General features: G+C 40.5%; 1 protein-coding gene and 1 pseudogene across 3 annotated transcripts in view; one reads left to right on the top strand and one right to left on the bottom strand.

Moving 5' to 3' along the window:
* PITPNC1 (phosphatidylinositol transfer protein cytoplasmic 1) overlaps nt 1–18,444 on the bottom strand; it is a 256,038-nt gene that overhangs the window by 230,862 nt on the left and 6,732 nt on the right. The window lies entirely within an intron of this gene.
* On the top strand, nt 2,530–2,648 carry LOC113606707 (uncharacterized; annotated as a pseudogene).

Here is an 18,444-nt window from a genome sequence, read left to right as displayed (position 1 = left end):
CGGAGCCTGTGCTCCGCAACGGGAGAGGCCACAACAGTGAGAGGCCCGCGTATCGCAAAAAACAAACAAACAAACAAAAAATAAATTCTTTATCCTCTCCTCAGAAGTATTGAATCAGGTCACGCCACCAAGTCATTCTTATATGCAGGTAGTTCAGAAAACACTGAATTCTCTTTCTGAATGATCTAGCCTCCAGCTTTGGTTTCACATTGGACAAAAGGAACAATAAATTTCATTCCCCCACTGTCATCTCTTTCTGTACCTACACTTTCAATTTCTCCCCCATCATTCTCGACTTCTCAAATACTCTGAAATTACATCCAGGAACCAACTAACTGCAGAGGAAAACTATAATGGAGAAACAATAGATAGGAACCAAAAAGAAATCTGTAAACGGGAAACAATACAATAAAAGGGAAAAGAAATTTAAGTGAAAAGATAAATATTTGAGGAAATGGAATACCAGTACTTATTATCTTCCAATTTCTTCTCTTTCCCCAGGTCACGAGAGATCAGGAGCATAATTACAGGGATGCAAATGAGTGAGGAGTCATCAAGACTTTAGTATCTAGTTGAGTTGGAGGACTTGGTTAATTCCAGGCATCCTGGGGCTAACGTCAAGGTGAGGGGTGGGGGAGACCATAAACATTCAGTCTATATGCCACTAGTCATAACATCAATTTGTTGCTGAGACTGAGTTGCCATTTCTCTTGGATTTGAGTTTCAGTTTCTTGAATACAGCAACTGATGAGCTACTCAAGTGCCCCTAGGGCTGGGGCATCTTGCCCATCTCTTCTTCCCCCAACCCTCACTCCTGCTTTGTAACTGACATCCTGTCCCTGAGTCCCACTCTGAGCTGGAGCACTTCCCCACATGCTTTTCTGATGCTGCTAGGCAGGCTTCCTTCACCCCCCAGCCACCTGCCTTCTAGAGGCCTTTCTTCACCTTCTCATGGCCATCCCTGTTGACACCCACCTACCTGGACCACACTGGTGGTCCAGCATAGAGCTGTTGTGTTTTCCAGGTGTAACTCCCTGTAATCACAAGCAGAGAGCATTTCCATCTCCTTCAATGTTCTGAGTACCATCTACCCAACTTTGTGTCAGCCAACCCTTTCACATGATGCTATAGGATGTGATAGAGTATGTTTCTCATCATCATGGACACAATTTTGTCTTAGCATAACTATAATATGCGGGTTCCAAGAAAGTGAAGCAGCTCTCCTCACCCCTTGATACCCTGATTCTGCCAACTGCTACACTATACTAGTCCCAGACCCTATGTAAGAGAGTAATAATAGGCTGGTGTGATGTTGCTTTAATGAACACACACCCTTATTCACTATTAGCAAAAGCTTCACCACCTCAAGGAGCCAAAGATCTGTTTAAGCCTCACACTGATATTTACAAATTTAAAGAGATACTAACTGGATACTGGGTTCTCCGACTACTGGCCTTTTGCTTGCTTACAATAATTCTTGCTGGACTTCCCTGGTGGTGCAGTGGTTAAGAATCTGCCTGCCAATGCAGGGGACACGGGTTCAAGCCCTGGTCCAGGAAGATCCCACTTGTCGCAAAGCAACTAAGCCTGTGTGCCACAACTACTGAGCCTGTGCTCTAGAGCCTGCGAGCCACAATTACTGAGCCCGTGCGCCTAGAGCCCGTGCTCCACAACAAGAGAAGCCACCGCAATGAGAAGCCCGCGCACCTCAAGGAAGCGTAGCCCCCACTAGACAAACTAGAGAGAAGCCCGCGCGCAGCAACGAAGACCCAACTCAGCCATAAATAAATAAATAAAAAATTTTAAAATAATAATAATTCTTGCTAATAAAATAGTAGAAGCCTAAGAGGCAAATTTCACTTGCAAATACTACTTCTTTCCTTTGGGTAGTAACTATTCAAGGAGACACTAAACAAAGAGAACATTTAAAAGCTGAGTTTTCCTGGATATAAACTCTTATACATTGCTGATAGGAGCATAAATATTACAATCACTTTGGGAAACATGTGCATAACTCTACACCCCTAGTCATATTCCCTAGAAAGACACTCTCACATGTGGGTAATAAAAAACATGTTTAAGTATGTTCCCAGCAACAGTGTGTAGAAAAGCAAAACTCTGGAAACAACCCACTATGGGTCAAAGAATGAATTAAATACATTACAGCAGATTCATATAAAGCATACTCTACAGCCATAAAAGTGAAGGAATTATAGTTATATGCATCAATCTCAAGATCAAAATGTTCAGTAAAAAAGATCAAGCTCGGGCTTCCCTGGTGGCGCAGTGGTTGAGAGTCCGCCTGCCGATGCAGGGGACAGGGGTTCGTGCCCTGGTCCGGGAAGATCCCACATGCCGCGGAGCAGCTGGGCCCGTGAGCCATGGCCGCTGAGCCTGCGCGTCCGGAGCCTGTGCTCTGCAACGGGAGAAGCCACAACAGTGAGAGGCCCGCGTACCTCAAAAAAAAAAAAAAAAAATCAAGCTCTGCAATACAATGGGGAAACACAGTCTTTTCAGAAATGATGTGGAATCTATGGCCATACCACCCTTAATGTACCTGATCTCGTCTGATCTCGGAAGCTAAGCAGGGTCAGGCCTGGTTAGTACTTGGATGGGAGACCAAATGTGAATACAAGGTGCTGTAGGCTTTAAAAAAAAAAAAGTGGTGCTGGGAATTCCCTGGCGGTCAAGTAGTTAGGACTTGGCGCTTTCACTGCTGGGGCCTGGGTTCAGTCCCTGGTCGGGGAACTAAGATCTGCAAGCTGTGCAGCACAGCTAAAAAAAAAAAAAATGGTGCTAGGACAAAGTGGATATCCACATGCAAAAGAATAAATTTGGACCACTACCCTATACCATACTCAAAAATCTACTCAAAATGGACCAAAGACGTGAATGTAAGAGCTTAAGTGGTAAAACTCTTAGAAGAAAACATAAGTATAAATCTTTGTGGCACTGGATCATTGGCTTAGGGAACGATTTCTTAGATATTACACCAAAAGCAAAAGAAAAAGTACCTTGGACTTAATAAAAATTTAAAACTGTTGTGCTTCAAAGGACACTATCAAGAAAGTGAAACAAGAGCCCACAGAATGTGAGAAAATTTGTGCAAATCATGTTATCTGATAAGGGTCTAACATCCAGAATACAGAAAGAACTCTTAGAACCCAACAATAAAAAGACACATAACTTGAATAGAAATTTCTCCAAAGATAGAGAAATAGCTAATAAGCACATGAAAAGATGTCCAACATTATGATTGTCATTAAGGAAATGCAAATCAAAACCATGCTGAGATCCTACTGCACACCCACTAAGGATGACTAGAATCAAAAAGACAGAAAGTAACAAGTATTGGCTAGGATGCAGAGAATCTAGAACACTAATACACAGCTAGTAGGAATATAAAATAGTGCATCAACTGTGGAAAACATTCTGGCAGTTCCTCAATAAGTTAAACAGAATTTCCATACGACCCAGTAATTCCACCTTTAGGTATATATCCAACAGAAGTGAAAACTGTTGTTCAAACAAAAGCCCGGACACGAATATTCATAGCAGCATTATTCATAATAGCCCAACAGTGGAAACAACCCAAATGTCCATCAACTGATAACTGTATGAACACAATGTGATATATCCATACAATGAAATATTATTCAGCCATAAAAAAGAATGAAGTACTGATTCATGCTACATGGATGAATCTTGAAAACACTATGCTAAGGGAAAGAAGCTGACACAGAAAACCATATATTGTATGATTCCATCTATATGAAATATCTGGAATACGGAAACCCATAAATATAGAAAGTAGATCAATGGTTGCCAAGGGCTAGGCAAAGTGGGGAGTGAGGGGTGACTGACAATGGGGACAGGATTTCTTTCCGAGTGATAGAAATGTTCTAGAATAAGAAAGCGGTGATGGTTGCACAATCTTGTGAATATACTAAAACCAGTGATCTGTATACTTATTTAAAAGAATGAACTTTATGTTATGTGAATTATATCTCAATACAAAAAGTTAATAGAAAAGAACCCAGCAAGCTGTTGAAGACTACCTCCTCTGGGATGCCACATGTATAGAGAGCCTGAGATCACTGGGGGCATGTACAGTGTTCAATGAACTTGTATCATTCTACTTATTAAGCTGGGCAATAGGTTCGTGGGTGTATTGCTTCATATCTATTCAATATTCAATAAAAAAACAAAACATTTACAAGAGCAATAAATATACTTTTTTTTCTGTTTTTCAAACCACAATCAACACAAAAATTGGATTTGAATTTAAATGACCATAAGTTGGTAGTCAACCTTAACTAAGCAACCTCAGTGTGCAAAATACCATTACAGAAAATTATGGGGAGTTAAAATAGAGGCAATGACAATCACAACCCTCCAAGGAACTTATAAACTAAAGCATGAGCGGCCACCAGCTCCAGAAAGCCATAAACCAGCTTCCTCATGGAATAATTTCAGCAAAGGTTTTGACAGTCCCAGCACCAGCTATTATTAAAGAATCCATTTCATACAATTTCATACATAACAATTTCATACAATTAAAATATCAATATATTTTACTTTGAGAGCTTCAAATTTTTATTCTGAAAAGTTGTTTCCTCTCCCTTTTATAAATCTGCTTTTAAGGACTTGGGATAAGGTGGAATTAGACCATAGGAAATTGTAAGGAACTTGTTTATGAGGCTTGTTCTTCACTTGAAGTTATATATATATATATATATATATTTTTTTTTTATGGTACGCGGGCCTCTCACTGTTGTGGCCTCTCCCGTTGCGGAGCACAGGCTCCAGACGCACAGGCTCAGCGGCCATGGCTCACGGGCCCAGCCGCTCCGCGGCATGTGGGATCTTCCCGGACGGGGGCACGAACCCGTATCCCCTGCATCGGCAGGCGGACTCTCAACCACTGCGCCACCAGGGAAGCCCGAAGTAATATATTTTTAAAGCCCCGACTTAAATGATATCTTTAGATTATCACACATTCTCATCTAGACTCTATTAGTTTCTGAATATTCATATAATGACATCTTGAAGTGCCTTTTTTGCAAGATACGGTCTAGATAAACAGACAAGCTTTCTAAAAACAATTAAGGTTACCCTCAAGATTTATAATCGCTGTAGGTCATCGAAAATTGTATCTATGTTTCCAGTTTTACCAAAGATCGGCAAAAGCAAATAGTTTTAACTTGAACACTCTTTTTCCACTAAGGAAATCAATATTTTTATTTTATATCACAGTTTCTGGGATATATACTCTAGAAATGTATCATTCCAGTAATTAATTCAGGAACATATATCCATTTTAGAATCAACTGTCTAAATTAATACAAGTAACTTGATGATGAATGAATGTCAACTTCTCTTTGGCTGTGGAAAGCAATGGTGTTGGAGAAAGCAAATGGAAATTTGTAGCCAAAGAGCCCTGGATTGGAATCCAAATCTGCCACTGATTCTCTGACATCTGTAAAATGAAGATATTAGGATCCACCTTGGAGGATGACTGCAAAGATGAAATGAGATAATTAACACAGTGATCCTGCCACACTAGAATGTTCCACAAACATTGGCCCTCTGTGTTTTCCCCTTTCTTGTGAAAAAGCAAAGCCTTCTTAAGTAAATGTCCACATAGAGAAATATATAATTTTAATTAAACATTTAGGCACTAAAAAAAAAATCGGCTTCGCCATTTACTGAATTTTCTCCTCTGCATGGTAAATTATAATCTTGGTTAAACTGTTTCAAAAAAATTTCATGAGAACCTTATTTTTAAAATTAAAACTAATGAGGAAGTGGAGAATCATCCATTCTTAAGCTTATTAATATAACTGAAGGCTTCATCTCTCTACCCAAGTGCTTACTGGTTTCTGCAACCAAAGTGAGCAGCTATGACCTATATTTTAGGATTTGGATTGGACTGAAAAGTCGCTGTGTTGTTGGATGAAGACAGAAAGGCATGCTTATCACACCTAGCACTAAATTAAGAGGAGTAGCTAATACGGTAAATAACAAAAGCAAGAACCAAAACCGTTTTGTCAAACTTGAAATCAGCAGATGCCATTCATCACATTTACATTTCAAAGTCCTACGGTAATGGTTGTTATCACTCTAAGGCTGCTTGTTGTTGTAGGCCTCAGACACACCGGATGGAGACACTTAGCTTTGCCCGAAGAATCACGTGGATAAGACGAAGGTGAACTGATAACCGTGTCAGCCAGCAGTCTGATGCAGCTTCCAAAAATGACAATGCTAATACTAAAGCATCAACATAGCATAAGGTGCTGAAGTAACAGTTCCCATATTTTCAGTACTGGTCCTCCAATAATATCTTGAGCCCAACCTGGCCCACACCTCTTTTTGTACGGCCCACGAGCTAGCTATGCGTGGGTTGAAAAAAGGCAAAAGGATAATATTTCATGACATTTGAAAATATAAATTCAAATTTCAGGGTCCATAAATAAAATTTTACCAGACACAGCCATGCCCATTCATTTACGTATTGTCTCCTCCTGATTTCATGTCGCAAGGTCAGAGTTGAGTTGTTGCAATCTTATAGCCTGCAATTCTAAAATATTTCTATCTGGCCTTTTTACAGAAAAAGCTTACTGACCCTTGCTCTAGAGCACCGCATTCAATATTTTTGAAAGGGCAATAACAGAGGAGGTCCAACAGATTGGGGAGGGAGTCTGAAACCATTTCCTAAGGCGAATTGTTGAGAGAATTGTGGATATTAAGCCAGAAAAAGAGAAAACCAAAGGACAACATTATAGTTTTCTCTAAATATTTAAAGAGCCAGCATGTGGAAGTAGCTTGTGTTTGTGTCACCATAGACAGGAAAATGAAAGTTCTAGGGAGGCAGACATCAATTAAACATAAGAGAGCATCTTCTGGGAATCCCCTGGTGGTTCAGTGGTTAGGACTCCCCAGTTCCTCTGCTGGTGGCCTGGGTTTGATCCCTGGTCAGGGAACTAAGATCCCACAAGCCGCTCAGCCAAAAAAAAAAGCATCTTCTAACACATCAAAGTGGACAATCATAGATGTTATATCACAGAAGAGCAAGCACCCTGCCATGCTGGTATTTAAGCTAAAAGGCAAGATGATTGCCATGCGAGATTATTATAGAAGATTCTTACAGTGGGTAGGAAGCTGAACTGGTTTAACACTCAGGTTCTCTCTAAATTTTATCTCAAAAGAAAATGATCATAAATAACAGGTGACAGCTTAATGACAGGTCAATGGAAACAATTTCTATTACCACATTCACTAAGGATTATACCTTACAGGGAAATATATATACCTATATGTATGTGTATACATATATGTGTGTAGGTACATATATATGTAAATGGCATATTAAAAAGAGGTTTATTTAAATAAAGAGCACAGGAGCTACAAAAAGAAGCACAGTAAAAAAAGAAGGGTTATTTTTAGGAGGAGGGTTCCAACTACAGAAAATAAGGAAAGGACGTCCACTGCTAAATAAAATGAGCTGGAATCTTGCCTTGTGTTACTACAGGAAATCAGCTTGGTGCTGCTTGAAAAAGGGGAATAGTCTATATATATTTAAAATGGAAAGGGGAAGAATGCGTTAAGAAAAAAAAATTTTGCTCAAATACAAAATACAGTAAAGGGCACAGTCGGGTGATTTACTTGCACTGGACTTCATAAAATAGTTTTACAAACAACTTCACAAAGCACAGCCACCTGTTAAGCTGTTATTTTGGCCTATCTATTTCCAATGGCAACCTTGACACCCAAGCAAGAGACATACCACCATAGCAACATAAACATCACGGTGTTGGAGAATAAAATTTTAGGAAGCAATTTATAGCTTCTGCAGGGCTGGAAATAAACTAATCCTTAAGCATGTGTTACTATGACATAACGTTCCCACAGGACAAACTCAGATCCTCTGGACACCTCAGGATTCCTTCCCACGGGCCATTTGGAAAGTACAGACTCCAAAAATGAATATTGTACTAGATGGACTTCTAAAATAAAGGTATTTAAAGGTGTGAGACCGTGTGATTTCATGCACAGCTCAGGGAATGCATGATTACCAGGTATTCACACAGCATCCACACTTGGACAATTATCACGGTCCCTTACATTTGCTGAATGGGCTTGTATGTCATGTGATCAGCCCCTCATGGAGGCAAAAAGAAGGGTACTGGAATACTACTCAGCCATAAAAAAGAATGAAATTTTGACATTTGCAGCAACATGGATGGACTTGGAGGGCATTATGCTAAGTGAAATAAGTCAGACAGAGAAAGACAAATACTGTATGATATCACTTATATGTGGAATCTAAAAATACAACAAACTAGTGAATATAACAAAAAAGAAGCAGACTCACAGATATAGAGAACAAACTAGTGGTTACCAGTGTGGAGAGGGAAGCGGGAAGGGGAAATATAGGGGTGGGGGAGTGGGAGGTACAAACCACTGGATATAAGATAGGCTCAAGGATGTATTGTACGACACGGGGAATATAGCCAATATTTTGTAATAACTATAAATAACTGTAACCTTTAAACTTGTATGAGAAATAAAAAATTAAAAAAGAGGGGTATTGAAAGTTGAGGAAACTGAGGCACAAGAAAATCCAGTCTTCCTAAATCAATTCATGGCTATCAATCAGCAAGGCCTCACCACACTGCACCACCCTAAGCCAGAAACCCCGAGTTAGGGCAATATAGGTACTTTAGCTCCAGGAGATAAAATGCCAAGGAACGGGTAGAGGAAAATGAAAGGAAAATCATGTTTGAAAGTGATGAGGCCTCTTTTCAGGCATGATACTCCCCGTGAGAGGTGGGGCGATTACCAGGACTTAAAAGATGAACTTTGTCAGGTACGGCTGATTTGCCATTCAAAAAGACCCAACCAACGGGAAAGAAAGCTGATCACCCAGCTTTAAGATGAGACACACCCAAAAGGTGTGTCGTGGGGTGGCATGTGGCAGGGCCAAGTGAGTCTGCATCTGGGTGAACAGGTTCTACCTCATCTGGGGATCTGAGAGACACCAAGGCAAATCCTGAGCCCAGTGGTCACAAACATAGGCCTGGGCTCCATCCCAGAACCACAGTCCATTAGCCCTGGCCACCATTTCTAACTGCTTCTTTTTCCTTTGCTCTTGAGTATTCTCAAAGATAGAGGCCTGCAAGGCCCGTGCGCAGTTCCTTCTCCAGATCCACAGAAGAGACTGTCCAAAGGCCAGGACAACACTGAATGCAGCCGTTCTGCAGATGAAAAACAGATGAATCTATGATGAAGCTTCCTATGATGCCAGGGATTTGGCTGCTTTTGATATGAGAACCATTCCTGAACCCCTTTAAAAAATAAGATGGTGGGCTTCCCTGGTGGCGCAGTGGTTGAGAGTCTGCCTGCCGATGCAGGGGACACGGGTTCGTGCCCCGGTCCAGGAAGATCCCACATGCCGCGGAGCGGCTGGGCCTGTGAGCCATGGCCTCGGAGCCTGCGCGTCCGGAGCCTGTGCTCTGCAACGGGAGAGGCTGCGACAGTGAGAGGCCCACGTACCGCAAAAAAAAAAAAAAAAAAAAAAAAGATGGTTTCTGACAGATATAACCAACATTAAAACAAACAAACAAACAAAAACCTCCTAAAAGAGCTAAGGCAGAAGGCTGAACACTATGTAAATAATGGCTAATTTTAAATATACTTGACCCTTTTGGAAGTGTGTTTCTTGAAAAGGCTTAAGGGGGTTATTCCATTTGGACAACTAATAGCCTAATTACTATTTTTTAAGAAAACAATAACCAAACTCCTTTTCAGCCAGTCTTGGCAAGAGATCTCTAAGAACACCCATCTCTGCAGCACTATATGTCATACTGCTGAAAAAAACATAATTACACTCAGCTGCATCCAAGTTTCCATCAGACACAATCCCAAAGAGGTGAACTATTGAAGCCTGAATCTAAAGGTTTTTCATTTTGAGCACGATGCCTCTTTATGAGCAACAAAAACACAACATCCAAAAAAGAAGCATTCGTCATAGCCTTCAATAGTCCAGGATTCGGGTCTCCAGTGTACACAGTACAGTCTGTACCCCAATGATTAAAGACAATTCTAGTTACCAAACTCTTTGCACTTGGGGGGGGGATTAAATAACTCTATTTCGTATCTTTAAACCTGTCTCATTGAGCAAAAGAACCATCTATTTTCACAGCATTTTTCAAGCATTGAGAAAACCACTTTTATCCACCATGTCACTTTAATGGAGGCTGAAATAGCCCAAAATGATGATAAATGTTAGGTGACATGAATGGCTTTATTTGTCTTTTCATCGGCTCCAGCATCTTCATCATCATTATTTCAGGTCAGGGTAAACTCAGCAAAATTTTCCTGATGAAGGCCCATGTCAAGAGGGTACAAACCACAGGGAACTCACACATCTCAGAAGACATGTCCAGGGATTCAAATACAAACTTTAGTGATAAACCCTGTCTTCAGAACTACCTGTCCATACAAGGAGGTGATTACAAGTCTTGTTTTCTTAAACATCTATCCAGTGTTGTTTTTCTATTTGGTTAAACTGCTAATTACTACTTTAACAAGAGTGTTGTTTTCTGTGACTTTGTTTTGCAGATGTCTACTATTTCAGGTGCATTGGAGATTAAACAGACATCTGTAAGGTGGCCCAGGCACACTGGAAAGTTCTCAGACTGGAGACCAACATTTTTCTACAACCCACTACTTTCTTGGACAGTGCAGGACACAAACTGCTCCTTGAGAGCGGCAGGACTATAATCCTAAAAAATCTAATGAAATCCAGGTTGTTGGCCAGTGAGTTGAAAACTCTACCTACAGACATCACTAAGAGAATTGACAACAATGAAAATGTTGCAAAGTTAACTTGTTAATAAGCCGTCATAATAATAAATTAGTTTTTTTCTCCTGAGTTAAATATTTATCAAATCCTAAAAAAAAAAAAAAAAAGTTAACATTTTAACTGTACTTCTTTATTTAGAAAAAGAGTCCAATTGATGTCTGTTTCCACCTGGTACAGGAATAAAGCATTATCATTAATCAAATATTCTGTCTTCTACTTTAATTGAAGAACACTTGTCAGTGACAACTTTGTTGGAAATATTTCTAAAATGCACTGGTACTTTTTCTTGTCTTAGTAAGTATTCCAAGCAAAAATGCACTTTTTGTGTTAAATGACAATGTAGTAGGACTCCTGAATTAAAACTGTCAGGCACTCCAGCTGTTGCTACAAAGGTATAGGTCACTAAATTGAGTCATTAATGCCACCCAAAATATGGATACAGGTCCGTCTTGTCATTTTCCTCCTTTGAAAGAAGGCAGAATTCAGAAAATATTTCTAGTTACCTTCTGTTAACTCAAGTTTTATTAAGTTTGCTTCAGGAAATGATGTATGAGTTTAATGATAAAGTAATATAACCAATGCTTTAAAGGAAAGAAAAAAATGCTGACCAGACACCTAGAACAGTAAACTCATAGAATGTAGAATGGTGGTTGCCATGGGCTGCAGGGAGGTGGATAGGGAGTTATTGTTTATGGGTACAGAATTTCAGTTTTACAAGATGAAAAGAGTTCTGAAGATGGATGGTGGTGATGGCTGGCCAAAAATGTGAATGCCCTTCATGCCACCGAATTCTACACTTAAAAAATAGTTAAGAACTTCCTTGGTGGCTCAGTAGTTAAGAATCCACCTGCCAATTCAGGGGACATGGATTCGATCCCTGGTCTGGGAAGATCCCACATGCCGCGGGGCAACTAAGCCCGTGTGCCACAACTACTGAGCCCTCGTGCCACAACTACTGAAGACCGTGCACCTAGAGCCTGTGCTCCACAACAAGAGAAGCCACCGCAATACGAAGCCCGTGCACCGCACAAAAAGTAGCAACTAGAGAAAGCCCACGTGCAGCAACGAAGACCCAACACAGCCAAAACTAAATAAATAAATAAATAAAATAAAATAAAAATTAAAAATAATAAGTTTAAGAAAAATAGTTACGGGGACTTCCCTGGCGGTCCAGACTCTACACTTCCCCTGCAGGGGGCGAGGGTTCGATCCCTGGTCAGGGAACTAAGATCCCGCGTGCCGCGCAGTGTGGGAAGAAAACCAAAAAGTTAAGATGGCAATTTTATGTAATATGTTTTACCATAATTTTTTAAAATTATTTTAAAAAACTGACCTGAATTACACATCCAATTAAGTGTTCTCCCCTTCAAATAGTTCATTTTAGGGCATTACATGTTTATTTCCATAGTGTTGACACAGAGCAAAACATCTCTGAATCTCTGCCGTAAAATTTAAGACAGGTTTGTTTGGATTTTTTTCATTGTTTTGAACATTCCTGATAACGGTAAATGTCTTTGGAGGACAAGTTTTAATTTTAAAAAAGCCTTTTATAGCTCCATTTTCAGAATAATAATCTTATCAAGTTAAAAATTTTATTTTAGCCCACATGAGGTGTGACTCTACAGGAGCAATATGAATTTGTGCATGTGGTTTGTAAACTGCCTGTGAGGCAATGCTAGTAAAGGTGAGACACAAGTTTCCAAGGAGCCGCCTTCTCAGCAGGAAGGGAAAGTACACAGTGCTGACTAATACATTTTGATCGTTTTTCATACCCTCCAGTTTGCTTACCTCCATGTGAAAGAGGTTTAAGTTTTCAACGAAATGTGCCAGAAACATGGTGTCACTTGTCTGTTCCCATTGTTATTTCCAGATACTAATTTTCAGAAACCTACAGGTGCTTATCAGTGAACATCTCGGCTAAAGATGTCTATGAAAGCCAAAGGCTGTCACTGCCATTAAAAGGAATAATTTCTCAAAGTGTAGGGGTGGTTCTCTTTTTAGAGCATGAACTACAAAACTTCTTTTCAAAGAGGAGTATGATTCATTTATCAAAGTTAAACTGAGGAACGTCACTTGGTTTAATACTTGAATAAAACTGATTCTTCAGTAGGAGATAAAGCTTATGGACCACTCTCTTAGCTTAACTGGAACAGAAGAACTACCTCCCCCCAACTATTTCCTTTGATAATCCTGAACAAGTTATTTAATCTTTAAGGGGTGTGTGTGTGTGTGTGTGTGTGTGTGTGTGTGTGTGTGTGTATTGGGATAGAACTAAATAATCTCTAATGCTTCTTCCAGCTTTGGGATTCTAGGGAAGGCAGAACTGGGAAAGCAAAGAGCCTGGGCTCGGAAGTCTGACCAGCATGGGCATGAATCCAGGTCTACCATTGAATAGCCATGCAAGCACCTGTGATCCACATCTGTAAAATGGGATGCTAATATGCAACTCACAGGACCATTACAAGGATTAAATAAACAAGAAAGCGCTGGACAAATGTAATTTCTCTTTGCCTCCTTTGCATGCGGAATGTGACTGCTTGCAATCCAAGCATACAAAACAGAAACTGAATTTTTAAAACTCTTACTTTCCAAGCAGGTTTCACGGGATGCGTCGCTGAGGCACATAGTGCTATTTTATTATGTACAGAAAAGCAAAGTGAGGACTTCCCTGGTGGCGCAGTGGTTAAGAATCCACCTGCCAATGCAGGGGACATGGGTTCAAGCCCTGATCTGGGAAGATCCCACATGCCGTGGAACAACTAAGCCCGTGCGCCACAACTACTGAGCCTGTGCTCTAGAGCCCGTGAGCCACAACTACTGAGCCCATGTGCCACAATTACTGAAGCCCGCGCACCTAGAGCCGGTGCTCTGCAGCAAGAGAAGCCACCGCAGTGAGAAGCCCGTGCACCGCAGCCCCTGCTCGCTGCAACTAGAGAAAGCCTGCGCACAGCAAAAAAGACCCAAAGCAGCCAAAAAAAAATAATAAATAAATTTATTGTTTAAAAAAGAGAGAATCAGGGCAAGCAACTTTCACAATCTGTGTAAGACACGAAGACAGAGATGGCTCAGGTAAACATAATGAACAGTGTAACCCTGCACTTCCTAGGGACTATTCAGTCCTCCACGATACCTTTCAGGAAGCGTGGGCACAGTAATTATTAAAAGGTCCTACACCATTTCTATAAACGGTCAATGCCAGTTGGAAACACTCTTGCCAGAGAGCCAAGAGATAAGTGAAACTTGGTCGTTTTAAGAATAAATAAATCCCACCATGACGGTTAAAACTAGAAAATATTGGAGAGTTTTGGGGAACTCCTAATCCAGCAAATAAGACCTAATGCATTTGAAGGCTTCAATCACTTAATTATATTAGCATCCAAGTTCATGGTGACTTCTCTAACCCCAGCTGACAAATTTTCTTCTGAATAAATACACAGATCAGTTAATTGGGGTATAAAAATACACAAACTAATGCTCAGAAACATCTGGATATGACCTTAATACAGCAAATATAATCAGACCTAAATGGTGTGTGTGTGTAGCTGACATGGGACAGGGCGCAGTCTTTGGAGATTAGTTGCTTAGATTAGGTGCTTAAGCAACATTATTACAGGTTGTCATCAAATTACATTTGTTTGGCCAATCTCACTTCTCTAGGTGATTCATCCTGGGAAAGAAACAACACCCTAAAGATTGTCAGATTAATTCTAAAGAAATTAAAGGATGATGATGTTTTTTCTTTGCTTGGGAACAATAGGAATTCTAGAAGGCCGTGCTTCACCCAAACTTAAAAGAAGCAAAAAAAAAAAAGAAAGATTAAAAAAAAGTGAAGAACCACTGGATAAATCTGATCAAGAACTTACATTAGCTACTTGTTTAGGTGGATAAGTCGACTTCCACTAAAGTCTGAAAAGGAGTTTTAAGAGCTGGCCCCTTTGTCAGAGTGCTGGGAAATGAAAGAATGACTCACTTTATACTTGATGTCAAAATCTTGGTGAGCACTGGCTTTCGTGTTTCTATATCAACAGACAGCATTGTATAACGTTGCTCAGGCCATAAGCCAGGAAGTGGCCAGTGACCCTATACTCCTTTCTCTGTCACGGGTAAAGCTAGTGGCCAAGACAGTGTGTCCTAGGCACGGGGGGGGGGGTTCCTTCTAACTCTGTGTCATCCTGGGAGACTTGCCCAGCCTAATGTGGCGTGATTTTGCCATCCTAGACAGAGACTATTGACACACAGTTTAAATAGTCATTTAGTCTATTTTATAATGAAGCCTGTGATAGAAAGTCTCAAGGATATCTGCCAGAGATGAATAAAGCAGAGGACTCAACTCCCATGTAGAATCATCTCCTCCAGAACACATATTCCAGGATTCATTCTGCCAACACATCATTTCCCACTCAATGTGCAGAGGAGAAAGCAGAGGACTGCACCTGGAACCACAGCCAGAAAGGTCACCAGGTGCTTACTGTTCCTTCCATTAATGATGGCTGGTGCCAGCCTCTGTCACCGATTAGGGGTGGGGAGGGGGCTGTTCCTGAAGATTGTGAAATCTGTCAATGCATGTCCGTCCCCCCGCTCCACCGCCTGGTACCCTAAAGCCCTGTAGCTGTTCCAAGTTGTGATTATGTTTTTTCTGCTAAGTATCAAATTCTGACCTAAACTGTGGTCATTCTAGTCCAAATCTGGCAGATTCTTTTTTTCCCACACTGCTGCAGAAGAGAACAACCTCCTTTGGAAAGCTGTCTAAATTCAGGACAATCAGAGTCATCTTCTTGAGAACAGGGACCATAACTTTTCAGTGTTCGTACTCATAATTCAATTTCCGTGCTTTCTGTCAATGGCTCTCTCTCTGAACATAGATGTCTATTCTGCTGGAAAAATCCATAGATACCTCTTAAAAAAAAAAAAACACAGCTTTATTGAGATGTATTTTACATACCAACTCAATGGTTTTTAATATATTTACACAGAGTTGTGCAACCATCACCATAATCTATCTTAAGATGGCAAGGAAACTTCTCCAATGTTCTCTGGACTGTAAGCTCTAAGAGGGTAGGGATCATGTCTGCCTTGTTTGCTGCTCCATCCCTGGCACCAGGTCTAGCACCTGGCCTAGCACCTGGCACAGAGTAAGAGTTCAGTAAGTATTTGTGATAAACACTTTCATGCTGCCCCAGGGCCAGCCTGAACCTTCCAGATCCCTAAGTTTCCTAGATACGAGAAATAACTACTTCTTTCCTCCAACAGAAACTTTCAATTCAGCTCATCTCCCTACGGTAGGCAGAATGATCCCTGAGGTTCCCAGTGTGCACACCCTGTATATGTACAATTCCTTCACCTTGAATGGGGGTGGGCCTAATCAGACCATTCTTTTTGAAAAAGAGTAGAGGTCAGAGACAAGTCAGAGGTTCAAAGTTGGAGCAAATGCTTTCCTGTTGGCCAAGGGGCAAACGGCCACATTGTGGCGAGGGCCACATGGCAGGAAATAGCAGGTGGCCTCTAAGAGCTGGCCCCTAGCTGATGGCCAGCAAGAAAGGGGAGACTTAGTCCTACAGCCACAAGGAATTGAATTCTGCCAACAACCACGTGAACTTGGAAGAGTACTCCAAGCTCCAGAAGAACATGGAGCTGCTAAGTTTTTGAAAATTTGTTATATAACAATAGATATTGAATATACTCCTCCAGGAATCTGGAGGAAGGCAGACTGATTACATTAACTCCCAGGAGTGAATGGCCTCAAACTTCTCAGAGGTACTGCTGTGGAATTTTAAAATGAGGAGGTTTTTAATAAAAAAGAATCTCTAGTTTGCAAAATTTCAAGAGGTATAAAGCTTAAGTGAAAAACTTAAACAGTGTGAAGGAAAACATCTAGGGACAGCTTTCCTAAAAGCTTCCTATTTTTCTCAGCTCCTTCTCATCCATTCATTCAGCAAGCATTTACTGTGTGCCAGACCCAAGGTTTAAGCACTAGAGCTGCCCTATCCAATATGGCAGCCACCAGCCACATGTGACCCTTGAACCCTGCAAAGTGGCCAATGGGAATTGAAATGTGCTAGCACAGGGAACTCTGCTCCATATTCTGTAATAACCTAAAAGAAAACAATTTGAAAAAGAAAAGATACATGTATATGTATAACTGAATCACTTTGCTATATACCTGAAACTAACACAACATTGTTAATCAACTATGCTCCAATATAAAAAAAAATTTAATAAAAAAAAAGAAATGTGCTGCAAATGGAAAATACACACTGGATTTCAAAGACTTCGTATGAAATAAAAAATAAGTTAAAAGATCTTGTTAGTATTTTCTTATGTGGATTACACGTTGAAGAGATAGTGATGGAGATGGATGACAAACAAGTAAACAAGTACAGATTAAGATAAATGCAAAAGGAGGGGAGGGATAAATTGGGAGACTGGGATTGACATATACACACTACTATGTATAAAATAGATAGCTAATAAGAACCTACTGTATAGCACAGGGAACTCTACTCAGTACTCTGTAATGACCTATATGGGGATAGAATCTTAAAAAGAGAGTATATATGTATATGTATAACTGATTCACTTTGCTGTACGGCAGAAACTAACACACCATTGGAAATCAACTATACGCCAATAAAAATTTTTTAAAAAGATAAATGCTATGAAGGAAATAAGTGCAAAGATACAGAATAATAGGGGAAAACTATTTTATATGGAGTGGTCAGGAAAGATGTCTCTGAGGAGTTAACATATCCACTTATAAACCTGCAAGACTGCTATTAACTCTCAAGTTTTAACACATGACAGCACCAGGGGCTGGGGAGCTTGAGAGGACTGACAAAGGCAGTTGGTCAGCTGCAGGGCTATCACGTTGCACCGTTCCGTTTGGGTTCCATGTAAATGGCGCCCCCTGGAGGTGTGCACCCCGAGATCCTGTTTGTATGAATTGCTTCTAAGTTTTCATAAGATACTTTTTTCAAACTTTACATTTTCCAGATACAATTTGTTTTCCAGTTTTAATAGTTATAACACACTTCAACTTCATCTGCCATGTAGCCTACAAAAAATTTCTACTTGGGAATACAACAAAATTCCTGATTTCAAGCATGAGACACAGAGGGCAGGCAGTTGGCAGTCTGCAATCTGAAATTCTTTTTTCCGTCTCCCAGCGATTTGCTAAATTTTGTCTCCCAGCGATTTGCTAAAGATTTGTAAAACCTTCCTGACTTCTTGCTACAAATCAGCTGGTTTCTGTATTTGTCTTCTTCTCTGAACAGAGGCAGACACGTTTGCTAGTTTTCAAAAAAGTTTTCAGAGTTACTTGACCATACAGACCTCCAGGTGACAGAAAGCAGGCCAGAATCCACAGAGGCCAGCCAGGGCACCTGCGCCCTCACTCAGGCGGCCAAAGCAATGAACCTCGACGTACTTTTCCAGTAATCGCTGCCCCTGAAAAACACACTTACTGCCTGTCACTGTGCACACACTTTTATATTTAAAAAAACAAAACAAAACATCTTTGTGAACCCTCTGCCCTACACACACACACACACACACACACACACACACACACACACACACAC

Source organism: Aethalodelphis obliquidens, unplaced genomic scaffold, assembly GCF_003676395.1.
Source record: "Aethalodelphis obliquidens isolate GAN/ISIS:26980383/991018 unplaced genomic scaffold, ASM367639v1 scaffold44, whole genome shotgun sequence".
Taxonomy (NCBI): domain Eukaryota; kingdom Metazoa; phylum Chordata; class Mammalia; order Artiodactyla; family Delphinidae; genus Aethalodelphis; species Aethalodelphis obliquidens.
This window is presented reverse-complemented; position numbering and strand designations above follow the sequence as displayed.